Source organism: Pteropus alecto, unplaced genomic scaffold, assembly GCF_000325575.1.
Source record: "Pteropus alecto unplaced genomic scaffold, ASM32557v1 scaffold161, whole genome shotgun sequence".
Classification (NCBI taxonomy): Eukaryota; Metazoa; Chordata; class Mammalia; order Chiroptera; family Pteropodidae; genus Pteropus; species Pteropus alecto.
Window position 1 is genome coordinate 8,960,376 of NW_006432943.1, and position 26,600 is coordinate 8,986,975.

The 26,600-nt window shown below is 38.2% G+C and overlaps 1 protein-coding gene and 1 pseudogene across 4 annotated transcripts in view; one reads left to right on the forward strand and one right to left on the reverse strand.

Moving 5' to 3' along the window:
• G3BP2 (G3BP stress granule assembly factor 2) overlaps nucleotides 1–26,600 on the forward strand; it is a 68,042-nt gene that overhangs the window by 17,820 nt on the left and 23,622 nt on the right. For 2 of the 4 annotated variants that reach the window (XM_006907646.3, XM_006907645.3), the window contains exon 1: nucleotides 23,474–23,747. The exons of 1 other annotated variant lie outside the window; for it this stretch is intronic. The gene's annotated coding sequence lies outside the window, so the exon portion shown is untranslated. Of the gene's footprint in view, nucleotides 1–23,473; nucleotides 23,748–23,800; nucleotides 23,934–26,600 lie in introns of those variants that run through there. One more of the 4 variants, XM_015586091.2, reaches the window with a different exon arrangement.
• On the reverse strand, nucleotides 20,110–20,229 carry LOC112476415 (annotated as a pseudogene).

Consider the following 26,600-nt stretch of genomic DNA (forward strand, 5'->3'; position numbering starts at 1 on the left):
CTTCCTTCCTTCCTTCCTTCCTTCCTTCCTTCCTTCCTTCCTTCCTTCCTTCTTTCCTTCCGTTACTTATTGAGTGCCTACTCAGTGTTAAAACCAAAGAACATGAGTGATTTAAGGACTGTCCTTCAGCTGATAAGGTTTAGGAGACTGCTCCTCCTTGCTGTGGAGACCTCACTGTTCCAATGTAGTGGCTAATTGGCCGCCCTAGACAGTGCAGGAGTCACACAAAGATTATGTCATGAGCTCCTTTTTTAAATCCTTTCAAGGTTGAGCAACTGACCTCACTGACTCCTTCCTCTGTAGATATATTTACATGTTCAGTTTGGTTATGGTCCAGGTTTACCTCATGGAAGCATTTGGAAGTCTCTCCAGGTCACTTGATCACTTGACATATCTCTGCTGTGTCTCATGCCAATCTAATTTCCAAATTCCAAGGTGGCGGAGTGGGCAGGGGCATGAGGGCAGTAATTACCTTGTCTGTAGCCTCCGTATATAGTACCTCTAATATAACCGTACATGCTTACTCTCATAGCACAGCATACATGAAGCTTTAAAATTCAGCATTTGCAAAGAAGTATTAGAAATACTAGATCATAATGTTGTCAGGAGGAAAAACTTTCTCTGCTCACTTTTGTTCATTTATTGGGGGGCCTTTGAATTAAACTGACAAAGTACAGATTAGCAAGAGAAAAGACAAAAATTAATCACGTATTTTTATTAATGTATGCATAGGAGTATTCGAAGGGGCAGTTAGAACTTGGGGCTTTTATACCATCTTAATGCGGGGGAGGGGATGGGGAGAAGGGCGCTGACAGAAAAACAAAAGACTTCTTAATATGCAAAGGGAGTTGGGGAAAACAGGCATTTATGGGAAAACAAATGAGTTTTTGGAAAGATAAGTAATGGGCCCTCAGGAGTACAGATGGTAGTTTTCATGATAATGTCTGTTTAGATGTGGTATGGAGATGTCTCAACATCTCTGGTGATAAGAATCAGTGTTCTCTGGTTGATTTATGACAATTGGATTCTTTTGAATTCTTTTGGAAGGCTCTGCTTTTATGTGGATAAAAGATTTCAGGAACTCAAATGCCTTCTGCTCAAAATAATTTTTATGCCATAGTGGTATATTCTGGACCCCTTCACAGTCTGTACTCTAGAATATTCCAGTGCATAGAAGATAAACAATTTGGATGAAATTGTTCTCCAGAATTATATCAATATTTGTATTTGAGCCCAAAACCTTCAAACAAGTAGTTAGGATGTAAAGCAAATATAAACAAGCACAGTGACTAGGACATTATTTACTGGATCGAGAAGAGAATCTTGTTCCAAGTGTAAAATATTGCTTACTGAACAAGATTCTTTTTAGCAAATTAAAGGGGATAAGAAAAAGATTTTATTCAAACCAAATGGTTTAGAATTATTAGTACAATTTTATTTAATCTTGTCCCATTTTAAGAGTGGCATTAATAAACTCTGATAGTATATTTTCAGCAACCGGAAAACTCTGATGAAGTAGCCATCAAAAGAGAAAGGAAAAAACCAGGAATTTGGGCCAAGTAGCTCTAACTCCTGAAAGATTAGAGTTAGTAAATTATGGCTGAAGCTGGAGAAAAGATTTAGGTCTATCAGAGAGACAAATTCAGTACCTACAAAATAATGTAGCAGAACTTATCTCTGTGGGAAGTAGGACACAGAATAAATTTCCTTGGTTTCTGTTGGGTTGACAGAATAACTTCATCTCCTTGGAACCTAGAAATCGAAAGAGTAATGAGACTGTCTAGAATAGTGGTGCCAGGTTAGAGAACTTTGACCTGAGCCGGAAAGGGCTGAATTGTGGGAACACAGGATTGAGATAAGCTGTTGTAAAAATAATATGCTTTCTGAGCAGTTGTCATTTAATATACTATTTGCTTTCCATACATTTTCTAATTTAATTCTTACGACAGTCCAATTGCCTACTAATATTATTTCGACTTTACAGAAGAGGAAACAGATTGTGTAACTTTTATTGATGGACATTTATTTCCTGTTTTTTCTAAGCTTAATTAAACGTTCGTATCATATGTCCATAAGTACTTGTATTTTTATTTATGTTGATATCTTTGCATATTTTAATACATAGCACAAGATTGCTTTTCCATGTTTGCTATGATTATAACTAGAAAAAAAACCACAAGAAAACCTGGAAGGAAATAAAAGTGCTAACAGTATTCGTATTCAGTGGCATAATTATGGCTGATATATTTTTGCCTCCCATTTTCTATGTTTTTGTATTGACTAGGTATTATTTTAAATGAAAATAAGAAATAAATTTATGAATAAGGGATATGGGAAATATTCATGGAATCTTTCCTAAAAGCAATAACTACAAGAGAAAACATCTCAATGTAAGCCATGAGACAGATAAAATCTGAAATATGTTAGTTTAAGAAAAATCAATGTTATGTTGTGGTTTATAAACCAATTAGAATCAAATCTTATAAATAAGACATATAAAGAAGGCCACGTTATGAGAGGCTGGCTGGGTGGTCCAGTTCACAGGAGAAAATAAGAAAGGGAAATTGGAGAACCAGGCTGAATCAGTGAATCGCAAGGGCACAGCCTCGAGAGTCTCAGCTCCTCACTGATGTGGGTTTTGAACAAGTTGCCCAACTGCTCTGAGACTCCATTTCCTCTTCTGTAAATGGAAATTGAGATTCCCATCACTAAGATCTGTGCTGAGAGTGGATTAATAGCCAATTGAAGTGGGTTTAGAAGGGGTAAAAGAGGAATTAGAGACATCAAATATAGACAACTCTTTAGAGGAGTTTTACTCTAAAGAGAAGCAGAGAAATGGGGTGGTAGCTAGAGGGAAATATGGTAGGAGAAGTTTGTTATTGTTTTAAAGTACTTTTATATGCTGATAGGAATGAGCCAGTGGAGAGAGAAAAATTGGTGATTATGGAGCACTGTAGGAGTAATATTCTTGAATAGGCGAATGGGGGAGAATTGGGCTTAGGTAGAAACACAATATATGCGAAGCAACATGTGGAACAGAGGAGTGGGTGGTTGCAGATGCTGGTACAGGTAGAAGTGAGGAGTTTGGAAGTGTTTTGATTGCTCCTGATTCTGCTGTGGGATTAAGTCCCTTCAGCAAACAGCATGACCAAAGGGAAGGCACTGGGAGGGTAAGTGGGGAGAAGTGGTTGGGAAACTTGAGAGCAGAGGTGCCGTGACTTATTTATCTAGGAGAGTAAATTGATAGGAAATGTTGCATAACTGCTGTGGTGATGGCGGTAGAATCACTGAGGGCCTACTGGAAGTCAGTAGGCAAGAATTTAAAGTGAGATCATATGGCACTGTTGTGTATTTTCCTCCAGGCACAGTGACTGGGCTAAAGTCAAGGTGTCAGCAGGCCTGCTTCCTTCTGGAGGCTCTAGGGGAAAATCCTTACCCATGCCAGTTTCTACAGGCCACCTGCATTTCTTGGCTCATAGTGCCTTCTTTCTTCTTCAAAGCCATCAACACAGCCTCCTTGAATCTCCTTCACTGACGCTTCCTTTGTCACATCTCCTTCTCTCTAACTTTAACCCTCTTGCCTCCTTCTCATGAGGGCCCAGCGGGATCATCCGGGATAATCTCCCCACCCCCAAATCCTTAATCACATCTGCAGAGTCCCTTTTTGCCATGTAAAGTAACAATATTCACAGGTGTGCGGATTAAGACATAGACATCTTTAGGGGGCCGTTATTCAGGCTCTCATAATTAACAAAGTTGAATATGTTTTCATGTGATTATTAGCTTTTTAAATTATCTGTTCCTGACTTTTTTTCTATTAGTTGTTGTCTTTGTACTTCATTTGTAAGAACTTTCTCTCTTACAAAGCAGCATTTTGCATATTTCCCTCAGTTTATTGCTTGCCTTTTAATTTTGTTTATATTTTCTGACCTAAAAAAGTGCATAACTTTTTAAAACTTTATATTGTGGAAATGTCAAACAAAAGTAAGGATTTAGTATGTTAAATCTCCAAACTTTGATTATTGATTTAAAGTTAATCTTATCTATACCATTACCTACTTCTAAATTATTTATTATTTTGAAGCAAATCGCAGACATCATATCATTTCATCCATAAATATTTCAGCAAAGTACTTTAATTTAAGAAAATTAAATCATGAAATTATTTTCTGTGAGATTTCTGGTTTTGATGCCATGCCCAAAAAAAGCCCAATTCACTTGTCTTTTTAAAAAAGGATGGAAATAAAGTCTGAATATAATTTTTGCACCTTTTAAGAAAATTATGTTTCCTTTTTCTTTAACTCATTTTTCTAAGGAATGACCATTTTCTGACTGCTTAAACAAGTGTACTTGAGCATGTACTATATGGAAAATGCTGTGAATTCAATTACCTTTGGGTGCTTGTGAACAGGAAACTGCATAAAAGGATTACAATTATAGTATTAGGCTGTCCACACTCCTGACTTAGTCCTCTTTCCATAACCACCCTCATGACAGGGAACAACTGCTGAAAGGCTGGCAGTTGTCTTCCATGGCTGCATCACGTACGCATTTCAGTGGTTTTTTTTGTTTTTTGTTTTTGTTTTTGTTTGTTTGTTTTTGGTCAAGGCTACCGGGCACTGAGAATTAAAAGCAAATATTCAAAATGAGAGAAAGACTAGATCCGCTTCTTCATAGTCTACTGCTTGGTCACCTCTCCGTGTCTTCAATGGGATGAGCCCCACAGTCCTTGTTTGACACAGCCCACACTGTGGGGGCTTTTGGTCACCATAGATGGAATTAGGAAGCCATTGGCTTCTACTTTGAAAAAAATATATATCTAACGAGTACTGTGTAGTTATTAATTAGGACTAGGTAAGAATAGGTGATCCAGGTGATGTCTTAGATTTCCAGACATGAAAGAGGAAGGCAGGGCAGGAGTTCAGATTGTGCTTGTCTTTGCCTGACAATTCCACAGCCAAAACAAGCACCCGCAAATACAAATCGTACTACTACTACTACGATAAAGACCAACTATTTGTTTGGCACCCTTTAACTTCCTACTCCTAACCCCTTGCAATCCGGTTACCACCACATTCTTCTTTTGAAGGTTACCAGCCAGATCCTGGACATTATTTCAGGCTTTATCCTGTGTGTCTTTTCTTAAATAAGTGACTGTTAATGGCCCCTTCTTTAAAACTACTTGCTCTCTTAGCTTCTGTGATGCTAAATAGTTCTGTTCTACTCAGGTTTCTCTGTGTGAATCTTTGACGACTATGGTAGCTGCTTTTTAACCCTTTCATCCCTTGAGTGTGGTTCCTCTGTAGGCTTCGATAGTCACCCATGCTTCTCTCTCTTAGCACTCCTCAGCTTTAACTCTTGCTCTCAAATCTCTATTTCAAGCCTAACTTCTTTCCTGAGCTTCTGACCCATGTTTCTGCCTAATGTCTGGGGATATCTGGGTTGACTTTGCTTACCTCAGACTTCTTAGCCCAACTCCTGCCTTGAACTTTAAGCCCTGGACACCAGTGTCCATCACCTCTAGGCTCAGACCCACCCCGTTCAGATGATTGTGGTAGCAACTGACAAGGATCACAATCTGAATCTTCGAATTGAGTCTGATTGCTATAAATCAGGCAGGCCTGAATTGAATCTGTGGCACGTGAGAGAGGCTGTAGTAGTCACATAGCCATCCCTCCTGGGGATCTGAATGTTTCTTTTACTCCCAAGAACACCACTTTCCCTCTAGGTCTGAAGCCTGTTGTGCTGAGGTCCTGAAATGTTGATTAGTTTCACCATGTTCCTTCTCAGGCAATCAAATCCTGTGGTTTCCCCTTTACCCACTAAGCTCCACTAGTGCTATGTCCCACCTTCACGGGCAGAATTTTTGGGGTACTGGGCCTTAAGTCATAGGGCCATTCTCCTGGGTATTCAATAGGTCTTGATCATTACCCCTTCTCAGAGTCCTGCCTTCTTCTGTGTCCTGCTGCTCCAACTTCCTTCATGCCTCTCTTACTTCATGCTAAAATTACTGAAAATCTCCCCACCTGTCACTTCTGGATATGGTGCCTCACACTTTAGTTCATCCTGCCTTCTAGTGTCATCTCAAAGGCTTCTTGGAACTTCGTGAGGCATAAAGATATACTTACCTATAAAGTAGATTGTTTTTAATTATTAATTTATTAACATTCTTTTCTTTTGATTATTCTCAACTGTATCGTGTGAAAGATAGGAGGGCCTGTCTTTGCTAGTGTCCCATAAAGTCAGGCAAACACTCTTCTGACATGTGCTAGCTTAAGTGGTACCTAAAGTATTTTCATACACTTAGCTTGATCATGTTGCTGCCTGAGAAAATGCCTTCAGGTACCTTTCACCCCAAGCCATAGTCCATATTTCTTGGTGTGATGTTTGAAATCTTTCTCAGTTACTCTCTTTAGTATGTATGTATGTATGTATGTATGTATGTGTATGTATGTATGTATTTAGCTTTATTGAAATATAATTGACATAGAACATTGTGTAAGTTTAAGGTGTACAGTGTGAGGATTTGATATGACTCTTTAGTATTGTTAACAGGGGACTCTCTTTCTTCCTCTCTTCCTACCATTCTAAGTCCTTCATTGAGTAAATAATTATTGAACACCTAGAGAGGCAGGCCAGTAAATGAAGAGATGAAGTGGGTGGTGGAAACTGCAGAGAACTGGAGAGAGGATGCCCATCCCAAGGTAACAGCAGCTACTGCTCCCCATGCTTTCCATGTGGAATGTGGGTCCAGTGTTGTCAACTCGTCATCTTTTTCAAGAAAAACTAGACATCTGGTTTTGATGTGGAATCTCCCAATTTTAAATGTTAGCAATCAATTCAAAAACCTTTTAAACACTGTGAGGGCTAAGCAGAACAGCTGTGAGCTAGATGTGGCCTGCAGGCTCTCGGTTTGCAACCTCTGCTCTCCAGAAACCCCTCCAAGGCACTCCATGCTCCCCAACATCTTGTGCTTTCATGGCTCTTCTCTTTGTTCTGCATGTCCCATTATCTGGACTGCCCAACTCCATTTTCTTCATTGATCCAAATCCTAATCCTACCTGATTTTTAAGATCCAGCTCAAAGTTTGCTGTCATGGCATGCTTGGCTTTTCAGCAGCAATAAAGAGAGAGCAAGCAGGGAAGCCAAAATAAGAAATGGATTGACAGGTGGTCTAGATACCAGCTTCTGGGAGATCAGTCAAGGCAGGGATCAGATTCCCAATCTGCAGGTCCAGGAAACAGGGAGCCAGAAGACAAGAGATTCATCACAGGACTCTAAAGATCAGTATGGACTTTGATAATAGTCATAAGAAAACAGCTTTAAAATTAAAACATCCTCTAGTATTTGAAGGGAAAGAAAAAAGAAGGGTAACTAACATTTTTTAAAAGCCTATAGTGTGCTAGGTATGTCTCAAACTCACCCTGGAATTCAGAGAGATCAAATAATTTATTCGTGTTACACAGCTAATAAATGGCAGAGTGAGAATTTAGATTTTCAATTTGTGTCATGTGCCGTGTGTGTGTGTGTGTGTGTGTATGCAAATTATCAGCATGCATTTGGTCTTTGAGGAGCTTTAAAGAAATTCAGACATCTAGATGGCACCCCATATCATTTAAATAAAATCTGTAAGGATGGACTCAGGCATCAGTAGTTAAAGTCCCCCAGGTGTTATCAGTGTGCAGCCAAGGTTGAGAACCACTGTGTCCTTTCCACAATATTGACTTCAGCTGAGCATTGCTCACAGAAGGAAGCAGTGAGTAATAAACAGAGGTTAGGGAGGCCTTTGAACTCAAGTAGTGTTATTTTAATTAGTTCTTTCTTCAAGTGGAAATGGGCAACTGTACTCATTCCACGCAGATACTCAATCTGAGAGTCTAGGGAATAAACAGGGACTAGTCGACAGGACTGAGCAATGAAGAACATAAAAAAAAAACCTCCAATGTTGGTTTTTATTTTCATTTTTTAAAAGTGTGCAATTCAGTGGTTTTTACTATATTCACAGAATTGTGCCACCAACACCACAGTCACTTTTATAACATTCTCATCACATCAAAAGGAAACTGTATCATTTAGCTGTCAACTGCCATCCCTAAGCAACTGCTTTCCTCCTCTATAGATTTCCCTGTTCTGGACTCATGTTGGTTTTTAACTCTACTTCATTGATGCAGGACCCATGATGATCTTCGTTATTTTTCTTGAAACATAACATGTGTACAAAAAAGTACAAACCATAAGTATGTAACTCAATAAAATTTTGCAAACTGAACTCACCAGAGAACCAGCACCTGAGTCAAGTAACTGAAGTTTATGGGCATCTCAGAAACTTCTCTGTGTCCCTCTCTTCAAGAGTAATTACTCTTCTGACTTCTATGAGCGTAGATTGGTTTTGCCTCCATTTGAACTTTGTACCAAAGGAATTACAGAATATGTCCTTTTTGTGTGTGTCTGGCTTTTTTTTACTCAACATTATGTTTCTGAGATTCATCCTTATTATTACCTGTAGCCATGACAATCTTTTGATGTCAAATTCACCCAGTTTCCTTTGGAATAAATTATTTGGAGAGGTTAATTGAGACTCTAAATTATTCTTTAGGTGATTTATTGAATAAGCCACATCCCTTGGTCAGTGTGAAAATAATCCATTCCTGAAGGATTTGTTTGGGAATTTAAACTCAGAAGACTAACATTGTTGAGGGCAAATGATAACATCTTGGTCTTGCAAAGCTAGTTGCACAAGTTATTAAACCTAAACTGAATAAACTTGAACATTTATGAACATTAACAAACGTTAAGAGATTGAATTCTCTATCTAGGTCTTTCTTCCTGGGATCTTTTTATTTTGGCATGTCTTTGCGAACTGTTTATGATTTTTCCTCCTATTTAAAATTTTATTTCTCTTTCACATCTAATATTCAATACCATAGACCAACCCCTTTCGTCACTTAGGAATATTTGAGTAAAAGGCCAAACATATAGCTAGGGATGAAGTAGTGTTTTTATACCTACGAGTGTTAGAAGGTGCCATATAATTTACTCCTAGTTTTCTTACCAATTTCTTCTCTCCCTGCACACTCAAATGAGCTAGTAGAATGCTTGGTGAACGTGGCAAAGTACTTTGCAGAGAAATTTGTTCTCTGTGGAATTTTTTTTCATGGACCAACAAAAGGTTTGCTTTTCAGAATAAAGCACAAGAAAGGTCTTTGTGAATCAGGCCTTTCCTAATGTATTTGAATATTCAGGTGCTTTGGGGAGACTCTGAAAGGGGAGGAGGGGTGCAGTTCTTCTACTGTGCTTTCTTTCCCCCAAATAAACCTCACAGAACTGGGGTATGAGGTTCATGTCTTGGTTTGAAGCCAACCAGATGAGAGGCATTGAAAACAAGCTCTGTGACATATGAAATGCATATGACAAACGTAATAACCAATAAATGTGCTTTCCTTCACTGGATACTACTTCCCTGTGTCCATAAAATTAGCAATGATGTTTAGTCCCAGACCAGAAATCTCTAAAAATTAGAAAATATATCCATAAGCAAACAGGCAGAAGCCAATCACTTCTACAGGTTTCTAAGACTAAGTGTTGCTCCAACTTCCTCTATGCTTCCTTTAAGATCTCACATTTTATAGGAAAGGTCATCAGATACTTGTCAGTTCCAAGGGAAAAAAAAGTATTGCTTTTAAATGCTTAAAAACTATATGTTCTTGGTTCGAAGAGAAAAATGGAAAGGAAATGCCGAGTTTGTTCATGGAAATTAAGCCCAGCTTTTCCAAGATGTATGTCTAGTCATTTTTGCTCATCACAGAAAGAGGTATTCTGTGATAAAAGTGCTTGCACAAATATTTTTTCTAGGATTTATGTTCAGTGGGAAAGCTTGAAGAAAATTTTTCTTTAAATGCCACTTATCTCTCCCCCTCCCTTTCTGATATATCATGCCTGGCTTTGAACTTGTAGTAATACAAACTACTTGTCTTGCCAGTGCCGTGACTGCTGTTGCATCTTTGCTCTTGTTGCTTCTTCTGCCTGAGATAGTTGTCAGCCTCTAGTTTGGGGCAGCTGTTATCAACCTCTAGGTTGATATAATTGCCCCTTTTCTCCGTTCTCAATGTACCCCATGCAAATCTGTTTTAAACCTTATTGTGTTGCAGTCATATTAAAATTCTTCGCATGTGTCTCTTCCATTAGCATTTACACTCCTTGAAAGCAAGTTAATAATACAAATTATTAAATATATGACTGTCTTTTTATTTTTCTTTTAAAAATCATAATGTCGGCCCATTTCCAAACTTTAGATTTAGTTAATAATCCTTAATGGAAAACATGCAGCTTTGTGAAATGCACACTATCATTATTTTGTCTACTATTAAACGAACAATTTATATGAAGATACTAACTTTAAGGGTCCTTAAGCACACTGTTGATACAGAGCAGATAGGGACTGGAACACCCATTTGAAAAAATGGTCGCATTCTCTGCTTTTGCCCTGTGTGTGTGGGTGCGTGCATGTGCTCTTGCTTCTCTTCCATCCTCTATTAACCCCTTATTATTCTCTGTTACACTAGGTTTTTTATTTCCAAAGAGCAGGTCCTTGTTTATAATGTTTACTGTCACTTTATCAATTAGGCTTTCCAAGACTACCTTGAAGGAGACCATTTATTTCCCCTTTAAGAACCATGTCTGAAAGCCATGTACGTCTCACCCAGTGAAAGGTGATGTCTGAGCTATGACCGTATGGCCCAACGGTAATCACGATGGTTTATATTTATAAGATGCTTTATGAGTCAGGCCCTGTGTTAAGAACTGTATATGTGACAGTTCTGTGAAGTAGGAATTGCAGTTGTGCCGTTTTGCAGATGAGGAAACAGTCTCAGAGAACTTTACTTGACCAGCATCATACAAATTTTAAATGCAGAGCTAGGATTAAGAACCAGTCTCCACCAGATTCTAGAACTAATGATTTTTAAAAAATTTAATTGTTTATTTTGAAGTAAAATATGTATAGATTAGTAGGAAGTTACAAAGAAATGTACAGGGAGGTCCTATGCAACCTTTATCCCATCTCACGCAGTTTGACATCTTATATAAGTAGGGTACAATATCAAAACTAGGAAATAGTTCAGCATCCACAGGTATGATAAACTAATGTTATTGATTACCACCGGATTTTAAATATGACTTTTGAATGAAAATAGCATTCTTTATACTATAAAGCATTTTAGTAAACGATTCATTACTGACATGATATACATTCAGGAAGAATGCTCTAGATCATTGGTTCTTAACCTTTTAGGACATAGAGATACATTTTAGAAGGCAATGACATATGGACCTTTCAGCAAAAAAAGATGTGTACACACATACATACAAAATGTTTATGGTTTCACAAACAATCTCTATCTCCACTCCCCAAAATGTGCATAGACCACAGGTTAAACTGGTTTAGAGCAATATTTAAAGTAATACATTCACTTGAATAAATCTGGAAACCTTTGACAATTTTTATTAATGCTCTTTTTCCCCCCCAACTGTGCCCACAGAAAAGCCCCCTCACCCTCTTTTTACTCTTTTTCTTAAGGCGCTGAAAGTTCCTTGGATTTTCTATAGGTCTAGGTTGCTTGTAGAAAAAAAAAACTGCTTTCAACATTATTGCCCCTGTGGTCATACTTTATCTGGGACTGCTTTCTTGTGCACCAAAGGCCTTTGGTCAGTAACTTTCAGTTGTCTTTCCTTTTTCAGGTTACCACCAAGAACCTGGGTAATTTGGGGTCATGGCTCTGGAGCTAGGGATCAGGGAGCTAGATAAGAGAATGTGACTGGGGGCTCCTGTCAGTTTTGAGCCAGCTGCCAGGAGCCAGGAAATGTATTTCTATAATCAGGGCTCACCCTGAGAGTATGAGTCAACAAGGCATAGGTCAGAGAGGCATTCTGGAAGGAGGAGGGTAAAGATATTTAAAACAACAACGAAACAGGTTTATGATCTATAGGACAATTCTTGATTCTGAGGAAGTTTCTTGCCTTAGTCATAAACTTCTATGCCTCCTGCTGAGGTTTATAAAGCTCAGTGAAATATTCTGCTGCCTTTGAGCCAGAATCCAGAGTTGGGCTAGCCTAGAACCTACAAGGAAGTGGTTACACCTGGAAACAAGTAGGTGGAAATAAGAGTGGATACTGACATTTTGCTCGAGGAATTGGCTGTGTTCCGCTCTCAACAGGCCAAGGTATAAGAAAACCAAAAAGCTTTCACTGTATCAGCTGCATAATTTTTTATGATGAGCTATTTCTAATTAGAAGTTTCACAACTGCCCTACCATCTTCTAATTTTTTTTTCTACTGATAAATGCCTTATCTTTTGCATACAGTTGGTCTTTTATTACCCCGAATAGTTTTATAGCTTGATTGCTAAAAGAGATTGGTGAAACAAATTTGCTTTCAAATTTCCTTTTCCTCCTCCTTCTGAATTTGACAGTCTGTTTAAGACAACGACGTATGCCATGGTTTCTCTACACTGTCAAACTAAGAATTTGACCCAAGAGGAGACGGGGGAGTGGAAGGATGGAGGATAGACCTGGGCTAGTGTTTCTGACTTTCTGTAGTGCCATGTTGGGGTCTCCTGATTTTGAAGGTCTGCCTCAGTTTTTTAATAGCAGTTGGACCTGTACACCCATTATGCCAGCAACTGTGCTAAACACTATAAATAAACCTACCAATAACTTTAAAGTTGGCTGTTTATCTATGAAGAAACTAAAGTCAAAGAAATGAACTAATCTGATCAGTGTCACAAAACTAGTTAGTGAAGAAAATGGGACTTGATCCCATGTGTTTTGTTCTCCTCTATTTAAGTGGAGAATTTGTTCCTTAGCTCTGGCTTCTTGCAGTACAACTCCCCCCACCCCCTACCTCTGGCTTAGGAAATCTGACTCAAGGATACTGGTTGACACTAACTTAATTCCTTGGAGACTGATTAGTGACCTACCAGATGCCATTTCACAAAGAGAGATAGGTCTTTCCAATATACTGAATATCCCCATATCCACTGACCGGGGTGGGGCCCTCCTTTGGGTCAGAGTCCTTGGCGAGCATTAGATCAAAGAGGAGAGAATTGGGTAACCTCGCGGCATCTCATATCCAGACTGTAAAATTTGAAGAATTCTACAAACCCTGTAGCCCAGTGATGTCTAGAATATTTGTGCCTGCCAAATATAGTCTACCCTGGACAGTGTGAGATAAACACTGGTGAAGTTTTGCCTCTTTCCAAAGTCATCATTTTTTGAATTCCAGACAACTCAGGGCAGATGAATCCTCTTTTATTTACATTACCTTTAGTCTTACACTTTCCAGGATTACGTATCTCTTGGATCACTTGGCCTGAGGTGATTTTAACTGTCATTGTGAGCACTGGCTAGAATCCATTAGAATGTACAAACCATTATTCAGCATGGGTTACTTTTGTAATCCCATAGCCTAATTCTTTGGATGTTGATTTTAGATGAGATTTTTGTCTCTAAATTCTGAAGAAGTGACCTCCTTAGATTTTGCAGCCTTTATTCTCTTAAGCCCTGGTAGCATTTAGGATATCTTCTACTTGAAAACTTTGATATGATCAAAATAAGTTATATAGCTAAAATCTACCACCTATAGCAGTCACTCACATTTTTAATTTTATACTTGAAAACAAATGGGCAGGCCATGCAAATGTTTTATGCACCTTTCTGACTGTATGACATTTCACAAACAATGATCAAATAGAGAGGAAGAACATTTCTTCAAACCCTAATCTGTCCCAGTCTCACAAAGATAATGGACAGAGAGATTTCTGGAGAAATCACTGTTTGATTCTTTCTTCAGGCCATAATAGCCTTTCTCCTCTCCTGCTCTAAAAGGAACGAATTCATCTTACTCCTGGGAGGTTTCTCTGAGCATCACAAAGCTTTGTGAAGAAGCCAGCCACGCCAAGAGAGCCCTGAAACTCTCAGAGTAACATATTTTCAATTAGGCATGTTCCACCTTTACAGAGGTTCATCATTTAGCAATGGGATATGGTATAATGGCATGAGCCAGGGGGAACTCTGGGGTCTCTTTAAATTGGCCGCTTTTAGCCTTGTGCAGCTTACCTACTTTGTGAATTGCTTGTGAAACTGAAATGAGATAATGTGTTTGCAAGTGTTTTGGAAACTATGAAAGGCTATACAAATGTAAGTTGTTACTTCAAAGCAAAGCAGTGAACAGTGAAAAAGGAATCACTTGAATGCAATTGCTGCATATACCTTTTCAAGCACCAAATGTTAAGTGCTGATGTTTATTGAGGATTTACCATGTACCAGGCATGGTTATAAATGTTTTAATGTATTAACTCATCTAATCTTCATAGTACCCTACTAAGGTGAATATTGTTGTCCCCATTTTACAGATGAGAAACACTGAAGCACAGAAAAGTTAAGCTTCTTGCCTAAGGTAATATGCCTGGGTAACATATCTAATAAATGTGAGGTGAAGGTAGAATGCAAATCAGGCAGCCTGGTTCCAGAGCCCAAACTACGCTGTTGGCAGCATAATCCTTACTAACTGAATTGGTAGCGAGTCCAAGACATTTGTTACACATGTCACAAAAGGTTAAATGTTTTGTACATCTTGAAAGGTTAACATTGTGATAAGTAAAGACATTTTCCAAGAAAAACGAGTATCCTTTAAGCATTTGGATTTGACTCTTTTCCAGTGTTTGGTCTTCATCTTTTTGGGTCTTAACACAAACCTTACTTATATGGAGTATGTGGCCCTTAAATATCTACCTAAAGTCATCCTTTCTACACCCACTTTATCAGCAAAATGGTGGTAATGGAGTTGTTTGATCTTTTAAGATCTACTAAGATTAAAGTGGTCAAATAAGAGGGTTTAGAGGGAAAGCCTTGCAGATTAAATGTCAGTCAAGTATTTTATGCTGAAATCTATAATAAAAACCAGGAATCAATTAATGTAATTCTAGTAATTTTACTCTTTAAAAAGTCACCTGCTAATGATGATGCTTTTTTCAATTTTGAGGAATTCTAAAAACTTATTTTTCAATTAGAGTTGACATTTAATATTATTTTATATTAGTTTCAGGTATACAGTGCAGTGGTTAGATATTTATACATTTTATGAAGTGATTCCCCCAATTAGTCTAGTATGCATGGTTATTACAGTATTATTGACTATATTCCCTGTGCTGTACTTCGCATCCCAGTGACTATTTTGTAACTACCAATTTGTACTTCTTAATCCCTTCACCTTTTTTATCCAGCCCCTGAACTCTCCTCCCATCTGGCAATCACTCCTTTGTTCTCTGTATGGATAAGTCCTGCTAATGGTGAGGGAATCTGATTCTTTTTTTCCTGATAAAAAATGTTTATCAGAGTCATCCCATGATATCTCTGGCAGTATCTTTTTCTTCATCAACATCAGTTGGTAGATTGCTATCTGATTTGTCTGATTTCTCCTTTATTCATTTTATTTATTTTGTTTTACCATTTATATCTTCTGATGTCTCGATTTGGTACTTCTAGTCAGATGATATAAATGTTCATTTATGTTATGAGAGAGAAGGGAGACAGCTGCTTGAATGAAAAATTAAAACCTTTCCTTCCCTCAGGCACCAAAGCAATGCCTTAATTGTCTAACAAATTTTTTTTATCGTGAAAGTTATTAGAATGGAAAAGTAGGAGGTACAGACAAACATTAAGCCCACCAAAAACATGAAACATGTTCCTACTTAATGAAAACTGAGTATATTTTTTACTTAAGATTGTATCATAAACATATTTGACTTAAGATTGAAACATAAATAATGTGACATAAAAATATATTCCTAAATATTTAAATTTACAGTTTTAGATATAGATGTGTCTAAAATTTTTATCATAGTGTATTTGACCATTCACTGTTACTGGATATTTAAGATGCCTCCAGTTTTTAAATAATAAATAAATAGCATCACAATGAACTTCTTGGTTTATATCCTAAGAAGGATAAATATCCAGAATTGGCTTAAATTATTGGCTTAAAAAGTATATTCTAGAGCTTTTGATATATCTTGCCAAATTGCTTTCTTAAAAGGATGAATCAATATTTACTTGCAGAAATCTACAAAGGGGCTTTATCGCATATTGATATTTTCATTTAAAAATATTTTCCAATTTGATCATGGTTTGCCATTGTTTCAGTTTAACAGCTCTTCATATATGTTAAATACTATGTCCTTTTTTCTATAAATTGGACATCCCTTGCACATTTATTGATTAGGTTTTCATATTGGTTTCTTAACAAGTTTTATTAGTTCTTTGACTAAAGCACATAACTTGTATTTATTTTGGTTGCATCCTCATAACGTTCTTTATAATTTATTCTGTTATGTCTAGGTTCAGGAAGTCGTTCCTCACCTATGTAACCACTGAAAAAAAGTTAAGTAGACTTATGTAATAACATAAAATGATGTCCAAGTTATACTGTTCAGGGGAAACATTATCCTGCAAAACAATCTTTAATTATGATCCTATTTCTCTCTCTCTCTCTCTCTCTTCACATATATTTATTTATTCATTAATTATTTTTGAATGTCTCCTTTGTGGCAGACAGTATTGAACAAAACATAAAATCTGAGGCCCTATGGAACTTATAGTTTATTGGGGAGGCCAACAATTTTTAGTGCTATGAACAGAAGTAGAGTAGGGTAAGAGATGGAAAGTGACCAGGGTTCCTTTTGATTCAGCAGTCAGAGGAGACCTTCCTAATAAGACATTAAATCAGAAAGTATTGAATGAAGCAGCTAGTATATTATTTTATCTAAGCATATTGGTAGAAAAACATTTGGAAGAATGTTCACCAAAGTTCTGCATTCCCCTTCTCAGCGAATATTACCTATCACTCTTTTGTTAATCCAGGCAAAACCAGCAAAGCATCCCATCCTAGAATTTTGCTTACTCTCCGTATCTAGTTAATCATCACAATTTTTTGCCACTTATATACTTCTTAAATTTCTTTTCTCTTTACCATTGTCTTTTTTTAAGCCCTTGTCACTTTTTAATTTTTTTACTCTTTGAAAAGATACAGTAGTTTATTTTCATGTGCCAAGTAAAATTAAAATGTATAATGCATGAGTGCTAACTTGGTAGGGCTTCCACTGGCCAAATTGGGAACAATGTGAGTATGAAACTAAATGTCCATACTAATGGATTATAAAATAGTCATCTATGAGTTCGCACTGATGTAAATAAAAGAATTTTTAAAAACAGGAAAGAAGGAGAGGTCTTCCCTGCAGTCCAGTTGCAGCTAATAAATGTAGAAAGAATGATGGAATTAGAAAAATCACCATTTGGCAGCCACCATAAAAAATTGATGGTAGGCGAAATATGATGAGAAATGAAACATATACATAGTCTCAAAGTACGACCTCACACAAGATACTTATTAATTACAAAGGAGAAAATAGAAACTGTACATTGGACAATCCTGGCAGACACTGTATTAACCAAGTGATGAAAGCTAACATCAACAGTGATGGGGCAAATGGTTTATCATGCGCCTCCTGATATGATACACTGAGAGGAACAAAACAGTACTCCTATGGTATTTTTGCCAAAAATATATAATCTGCATCTAAATATAAGGAAAATATCAGAGGTTACCAGATTTAGGGGGCGTTCTTCAAAATAATCATCCTGTACTCTTAAAAATAGCAAGGTCATGAAAGAAAAAGACTGAAGAACTACTTTAGATTACAGAAGACTAAGGTGACATGACAACTAAATGAATTTGTAATTCTGAATTGTATCCTGGACCAGAAAACAATTCTCTTCCTTTTGCTATAGAGGATATTACTTAGATAACTGATGAAATATGAATGTCTATAGATTATAGTATTGTATAAATGTTATTAACTACTGATTTTGATAATTATATTGTGGTTATATAAGAGAATGTTCTTGTCCTTTAAGAAATACACACAAGTATTTATGGGTAAAGGGACATGAAAAACAATTTAAACTAGAGCCTCTTCTAGATGCTTTTTTATGGACAAAGTTTTCATTACAATCTACCAATTGTCTGACAGTATCTGTAATAACCGTTTAACAGGTTTTTTTTGAAACTCCTGGATTTGTTCATTCAGTAGCTACCATTGAGTGCCAATGTATCTAGCACAGTACTAGGCTCAGGATAAGGTATAAGCAATTGAAATGTAGTGTCCTCAAGGAATTGACAGACTATGGGTGATCGGGGAAGGAGAGAAAAGATTAATGTGAATGATAAAGCAAATGTATCTACTAATATTGAAGAATATAGGTGAAGAGCATATGGAAATTCATTTACTATTTTGCAGCTTTTTAGGATCTATAAAATTATTTCACAATAAAAAGTTAAAATTTAAAAATATAAAAAATTAACATGGTAAAAGAAGATCATTTCAATAGACTAAAGTTTTATAGACAATTTATAAAACTTGTACCTACATTAGGCCACAAAAAAAACATCTCAAGAAATTCCACAAAGCACAGAAATAATACATGCCACACTCACAGACTACAAGTACTAAAACAAGTAAAAATAAAAAGTTTAAATTTAAAAACCCAGACTACTTAGACATTCTCAGTCAGCTCTCTCTTAACAATAACCGAATCAAAGAAGAAAAAGAAACTATGTGTCCAAATTATTTAGAACACAATAGTAGTAAAGAAAACGTATGGGATGTGGCCTAAACTATAGGTGAGGGAAAATTATAGTTTTAAAAACTATTATTGATCAAGAAAGAATAAAAATAAAGCATATATTTTTCTAGAAGGCAGTGCAAAAACATCAAAAATACTAGAAGCCCAGAGAAAGACTGTTGTGCCCTCCCTCTGTGCTCTCACAATTGTTAATCAGCCAATTGATGGAGCAGTTTAGGGAGCACTTTCAGTGTGCCAGCACCGGGTGCTGGATCAGAGATGAACAAGAGTTCTTTCTTCGTGGAACTTATAGAGTGTGTGTCTGTGAGGGGAAATAGCAGATACTAAATTATAAATTTAAAAATTCAATCGATATTTTGAAGTACAAAGTGCTATTTCTGTATCCCTAGTGTAACATCACTTAACAGTACCCTCCGTTGTCTCCCTACTGTCTTTCTCTGACTCTCCTTCTTTTTCTGTGTCTCCCTTCCTCTTTTCTTTTTTAAATTAAATTTATTGGAGTATCATTGGTTAATAACAGTACATAAATTTCAGGCGTAAAGTTTATAATTCAACATCTATAGACTCTTGTGTGCTCCGCACCTGAAGTCTAGTCTCCTTCCATCACCTTGTATTTGATCCCCTTTACCCTCTTCATCCTCCCCCTCTTCTCCTCTGGCAACCCGCATTCTGTTGTCTGTATCTGTGAGTTTTTTGTTCTGTGTGTTCATTTGTTGTTTTTTTTTTTGTTTTATATCTCATATATGAGTGAAGTCATATGGTTCTTATCCTTTTCTGACTTATTTCACTTAGCATAATATTCTCAAGATCCATCCATGTTGTCATGACTGGCAATATTTTATCTTTTTTTATGGCTGAATAGTATTACATTGTTTATGTACCATATTTTCTTTATCCAGTCATTCCTTGAAGGACCCTGGGGTCATTTCCATGTCTTGGCTATTGTAAATTATGCTGCAATGAACATAGGGATGCATATATCTTTACAAACAAATGTTTTCAAAATTTTCGGGTAGATAGATACCCAGAAGAGAGATTGCTGGTCATATGGTAGCTCTGTTAGTTTTTTTGAGGAAACTCTATACTATTTTCCGAAGTGGTTGCATTAATTTACATTCCCACCAGCAATGTATTTTCACATCTTCTCCAACACTTATTACTTGTCTTGTTGATAATAGCCATTCTAATAGGTATGAGGTGGTAGCTCATCATGGTTTTGATTTGCTTTTCCCTTAGAGCTAGTGATGTTGAGCATTTTTTCATATATCTGTTGGCCTTTTGTATGTCATTTTGGAAGCGTCTATTCAGGTCCTCTGCTCATTTTTTAAAAAAATTTTTAGGTGAGGCAACCGTTGGTTAACCTCACAGATTGCAAGGACCTTGTCAGTTTACAATCCCGTATTGTTTATTTTTATGCCTACAGCACCTGGTATTCCTAGGTGGGTCTCCCATCCAAGTACTAACCAGGACCGACTCTGCTTAGCTTCCAAGATCAGACAGGATTAGGCTTGTTCAGGGTGGCATGGCCATAGACTCTCTGCTCATTTTTTTAATCAGATTTTTGTTGTTGCATTATATGAGTTCTTTATATATTTTAGATATTAGTCCCTTATGAGAGGTTATCATTTACAAATATCTTCTCCCATTTGGTTGTTGCCTTTTTGTTTTGTTCTCCCTGTCTTTCTGTTTTTCTCTATCCTCCTCTTGCTTTCTCCCCCCTTCTCCTTCCCTCTGCCAATTCCCTGAAGATACTATGTTTCAATTATTTCTGCCTCATCCCCAGCCTGCTTGATACATTGGCATTCAGTGATGGCTATTGAATGAATGAATCCAGGTATTTTTAAGAATATTGTAAGGCTTTAAGCTATTATTAAGTGGATACTTAAACCTCTAGGTTATCATTTGATTTTTATTTATAAAAAATAATTTAGAAGAGAAACTTGCAACTGTATAATGTATAAAGAATATAAAATAACCAAAAAATACAGTCTAGACAAGCTAGTAGACTATTTAAGCAGTATTAGGTTAACTGAAATTCTAAAAGGGGTGGTTTGTGTAAGGGAAAATTATACCTAACTCACCGTTACAATGCTTGAGTGAGGTATTTCAGTATAAGTACTTGAAGAAATCAGTAGATGTAATTTACTTTGATTTTCATGGGCTTTTAATAAAGGTTTACATCCAAGGCCTACATTGGAGTGGGAATATGATTGGAGTGTCAAAGGAAGAGCTGTGAAAAATGGTAGGAAAAGAGGTGGAAGTAATAGGTAAGGATTAGATCAGGTAGGCCTTGTTAGGCCACGGTAAGGAGTCGGGATTTTATTGTGTTGCCTTTTAAAGGTTTTGAGACTGTCATTTGATATAGCTATAAAGGATCTGGCTGCTGTGAGGAGACTATATAGTAGGGTAGGAGTGGAAGCATTCAGACCAAGTAGAAGGCTATTACAGTAGGTAATGGACGCCTGGACTTGATAATAGTAGTAATAGTGAGGAGAGGTGTTTAATCCAGAATAAATGTTGGAAGGTAGAGGGAACGGAAATTTACTGGTGATTGGCTTGTGGTGTGAAAAAAAGAGTATAGAGTGACTTAAAGGTTTTTGGCTTGAGCCACTGAATGAATACAATTCATACTGGTCTCTCTGCCTTATTGGGGTGGGACTGTTTCATGGAGGTTATCTTTAAAGGGCCTTAGGAGACTACTGCAATCATTCTGGAAAGGTGAAAGGGGCCTGAACCTGTGCAGAGGCTAAAGGTTTGGAAAGGCATTGAGAGGGCATGGACTTGAGAGACATTTAGGAAGTAAAAATTGCCACTTAGGAAACAGTTTAGGTTTTTTTTTTTTCAACTAAAATTGAAGATAGCTGAATCTTTTTTCCCAGTAAGTTCACCTATTGATATATACCCTAGAGCAGAGGTTGCCTGGAGCCTATTTTTGTATAGCCCTAGAGCTAAGAATATTTTTTTACATTTTTAAAGGATTAAAATAAAGAGACCAGAGATCATTTGTGGCCCTCAAAACCTAAAATATTTACTATCTGGTCCTTTACAGTGTAAGTGTGCCAACCCATGATGTAGATCAGTGGCTTTTAAAGTGTGGTTTAATTGCTGATACAGCGGCAGCAGCATCACCTGGAAACTTGTTACAAATTCAGATTCTCAGGCCTCAACACAAAGTTGCAGAATTAGAAACCCTGGGAGTAGGGCCCAGAAATCTGTTTTAACAAGTTCTGTAGGAGATTGCGATGCACGTTAATTTCTGAGAACCACTGCTCTAGAGAAACTTTTGTACCTGTGCACCAGGATACACAGTGAAGAATAACATCATTGTGCATAAGAGCCCCAAACTAGAAACCAGAAGGCCTGTCAACAGTAGAGGAGATAAATAAGTTGTGGCAATTAATACAATGAGAGTATTTTATAGCGTGAGGTTAAGGGCATGGAGTGTGAAAGCAGACTGCTTGTGTATGAATTCCAGTTCCACCAAATAGTAGCTGTGTGACCTTGGCCAAGCCACTTGACCTAAGTTTCAATTTCCTCATCTGTAAAATGGGCATAAAATAGGCCATAACTACTTTATAGGGTTATTGTGAGGCTTTAACAATTATGTAATTACAAGAGTGCCTGGTACATAAGTATAGACTTAAAGAGCATACTGCATGTTATGATGCTTTAAGGAAAAAGATGTCATAAAGGTCTGCCCATATTTTTTGTATGTAACAAAATGATTAAGCAACCTAAGGCAAAACAATGTAGATTTTGGAGGATCAAATGTTGGCATTGCTTCTGTAAACCTGTTTGCACATGTTAAAAATCCCAAAATTGTTCTTACAGGATTGTGAAGAAAACTGATGAAATGTGTATGCCCGCATTGTTTGGTACATGGGCATTTAATAAATGTTTTCTTTCTTTTCCTAATTGCTTTTTCATTTCTTTCACCATTTCCTCAATCCGTCCTTCCAAAATTCTTCTACTGTCTTGATATTCTCTGCGAAACATTGCCAGAACTAAGGTGCTATGGCTTCCTTGACCGTAACTTTTGGCTTTTTCCATGAATCAAGGTCAGGAGAGTCAGTGTCTAGTGTTTTCCCAGCTATGTCCCGGGGCCAAGTCTGTGCCTAGATCTAGGACAGGGCTGTAATCCTGATATCTCCTGAGATTTCAGACTTTTAGCTGGGTTAGTATGTAAAATGCTTAGTATGTATTTAGCAACACCTAAATACAGAACGGGCAAAGAAATAGATTCTTTCTCTTCTGTGGAGGCCACGTCACCTTTTTTTCTACACCCAGTAGGCCCATAATATTGCTTTGAGCTGTTAGGATGACTTTGACCTCAGTAGATCTTGATGATATAGGTAAGTTTAGGATGCAAATAGCTGAAACCGTGGCTGCATTTTATACTCATCTAGAGCAACCTGCATAGTCTAGGTTCGGAAAGAAAAATTACGAAATTTCTTCCCTCTTAACATTAATAATCAAAAGGGACCAGAAATATCGGTGTTCGGAAGATAGCGCAAAAGAGATAACGCTGCAAGAGAACCAGCTCCTGTTCTGGCGCGATCTCGAAGGGCGGCCAGGAGCTTTCAGGCAGGAGAAAGGCAGCCTCCTTGTGACGTCAAATCAGCGGACTCTCATCCCGGCTCTAGGCCGGTTCCGGTTCCCCGGCTTTCCGGGCGCGAGAGTACGTGAGCGCGGCTGCATTCTGCGCGTGCTCCGCAGAGGGACGCGAGAAGGTTGGGTCCCACTCGCGAAGGAGATGCGTGATTGGCTGAAGCCGTGCTGGGGGGTTCCCCAGCCCTTTCGGCAGGGGTAAAACAATAAGAGGGGGCGGTGGCAAAGGGGGCGGGACGTCCGTGTTCCTGGTCGCTAGCCGCATCGCCTGGCGCCGGGGGAGAGGTGGTTGTAGGGGAAACGAGCTCGCTACTCTCGGGCTTCCGAGGCTTGAGGTTTGTCGGAGGGAGGGGGCGGCTAGCGAGAAGAATCCGCTGCAGCCGATCCTCAGCGACTCTCCTGCTGACCTCCGCGCGACATACCCGCCGCTGCTGTTGGTTGGAGGTGTGTTAGGGGGCCGGGGAAGGGAGGTCGGTGTGGTGGTCGAAAGGGGACATTCGCTTCGCGCGCGGCGGCTCGAGGCAACCGTCAGAGCGTGAGCCGGGTGTCGGAGGTGTCGCGGCAGAGAGACATTGTTCTTGCCGGCTGCCTACGCTGCCGTGTGTGCGTGAGAGAAGCCGAGCCTTTCAGGTGAGGGATGGGAGGCCGCGTGGGAAGGGAGGTGACCGGCGCGCGTTGTGCGGACGGAGGGCTCCGAGGGCACAGGTGGGGGCCAGGGTTTGTTGGTGATGAGGTGGTGAGCTGGGAAGGGGGACGTAGCAGTTCCCAAAGGCTCGCTGATGGAGGCTTAATACGGGCAGTGGGAGGAGTGGGCTTTCTGTAGAGGATGTTATGGATGGGGAGCCCACCATCCTTGTCTCCGACTCATTTGCAGTTCTTATTCCCGGTTCCAGGGGAGCGGGGAGGCAGTCGCCGCCCCGCCCGTGGGGGAGGGGAAAAGAGGCTGTGTCGGCAGAGGCAGAAGCGACGCAGATGCGAAAGTAGAGGCCTCCGGGCACCATTTCTGAGTACTGAAACAGAATTGGGATTTGAAAGCAGCCGCTGCTTTGCTTGCCCAGTACCTCCTGTTATGCGATCCTGTTATCCGCTCTCGCGTTTATCTCCTCGTTCAAAAACTGGGACTATCTATAGGGTACGCCTTCTTCGTGCCCTTTTTGTGCGAACGATCCCTTAATGACCCAGGAAGAGAAAAGATATTTGAGTGCTTTGGGGAATGGATTTCTTCCTCTTACTCCACATGGGGTGGGCTGGGGGTAGCGGGTAGCGGGAAAGATAATCAAGGGGAGGAACGTAACCTTCCCTAGAGTGTTGAATTTGTTAGTTGAATCTGATCGAATTTTACCTGCGTCTCTGAAAGCCGATTTCTTAAGATGGCCCTGTGCCGCTTTGGGGAGACTATAGATTTGCATCTACAATTTCCCGTATAGATCAGTATTTTTTTTTCCCCCAAAGTATATCTAATTTCGCTATAGATTTTTGGGGGAGAGGAGGTGCCTTTGCTCTTTTAAACAAACAAACAAAAAAAAAACCACGTGCACCGAAGCTGCAGTAATAGCAAAGTTGTCCCCCCTAACCCGCTCCCCATGTTGTTGTGATATTAACTTGGGTTAAAGTACTGGTTTTTAGGTACAAGCCTTCACATCTTGTGTGTTTTCCAAATGTTAGCATTGCACGTACCTGGTTCTGTGAACCATTAACTTATGTAAGGAAGCCCCGTATACTACCGGGGAGGAAGATGGGAATTCCTTGTCCAGCTCCATATTTGGCAGTTAATATAGCCTTAGGTATGTGAACTAAGTTTTTAAGTAAACATTTGGCCCTGTTAGTTTTCAGTTGTCCTTTTGATATCCAAGATTCCTAGTTTTAAAAAACAGTATGATTAGTTTGAAATTCTTAGAACTGAATGATGTGTTTCTTTGGTGATATTACCTTTCCGTTTTCTTAAATTTTTAGAACTAAGTCATGTGTATTCCTTGTGTTATGATTTAATCTCTAAAGGCCGTTTCATTTTCAAAGGTTATCAGGAATTGTAGGTAAGATAAGGACCTCAAATGACTGCTTACTAAGAGCTGTTAAGGTTGCTAATATTCGGGGTTAAAATATTAGTCAACAGTGAACAAGTATTAAGAGTGAAGAGAACTTAGAAAGCTTGTCGGGTGAGTGGGAATCAAAAGTAGAAAGGAGAAGAAAATAAGTTTATAATAATTTGGTTGTCGAGTGCTCAGCAGCTGAACACTTACTTGAATTGTCAGCAGACAACTCTTGATTTGAATAGTATTGGCACTGCTGGTAGTAGGAAATATTCATTATCCATATTTCACTTAGATCAAACATGAAAATTTCCATAGCAGTTACTGAAAATCTACAAATACTAATAATGTCTTTAAAATTCTTAACAGCATCCTTATACCACAGAATTATTGCTGTTGATTACCTATCATCAGGTTTGAAAATTCTTTCCCAGGTTACTTTAAATATGACTTTTTCCCACTTATTGTATGCTAGGGGAGAGGTGTGGGCATGAATGACTGGTTTTCAAGGCTGGTTTTGATAGTTACAAATGTAAGTTCAGTAGAATTTAATGACAAATGTGACGTATTTACTCTCGATTAGTAGACACTGTTTAAGAGCTGATAGAACACACTGATTCTTCTCCCAGAATCTGAATCCGCTTCAGAAGCAGTCATATCAGTTTCTTGACTACTGTGCCTCACTTATTATTTTTTAATTTCTGTATATTTCTTTATACCATTGTTGGTATATTGGGATGACTTTTGGATCTCCTGTTACTGTCCCCTGCTTTTTAGCTCCTCCCAGTAATATTATATAGGCAAACAGTTGGACTTTAAAAATATTTTATATTCTTGCATCCCTGGCTGTTCTTGTGGTTGTTTTTACCCAGGTGTAATGAAAATATCAACAGAGGCAGGAGACTTGATTTCAGATCCTTCTTTCATTACTGTAACTGAGGAACCTTGAATCCTTTACTTAAGCTCTCTAAACATCAATTTTCTTTTCTATAAATGAAGCTAACTAATGTCCCATCTATTTCAGGAAGATAAAGGAACATGTAGGTTAGTAGTGAAACTAAAACAGTATAAATCCATGCTTTTATTTTTGTTGGACAGCATTTCATTTTTTAATGCTTGGTCACTTTTAATAGTTTCTGAACTTCAAGACTTGCCTCCTTTGGGGCTTGAAAAAAAGAAAAGGTTTAAATCACGTCTATTATTTATTTCTACCACCGATGTTTAGAACTTGATCTTGATTTAGACACTTTATTCTATGGTCTGCCAC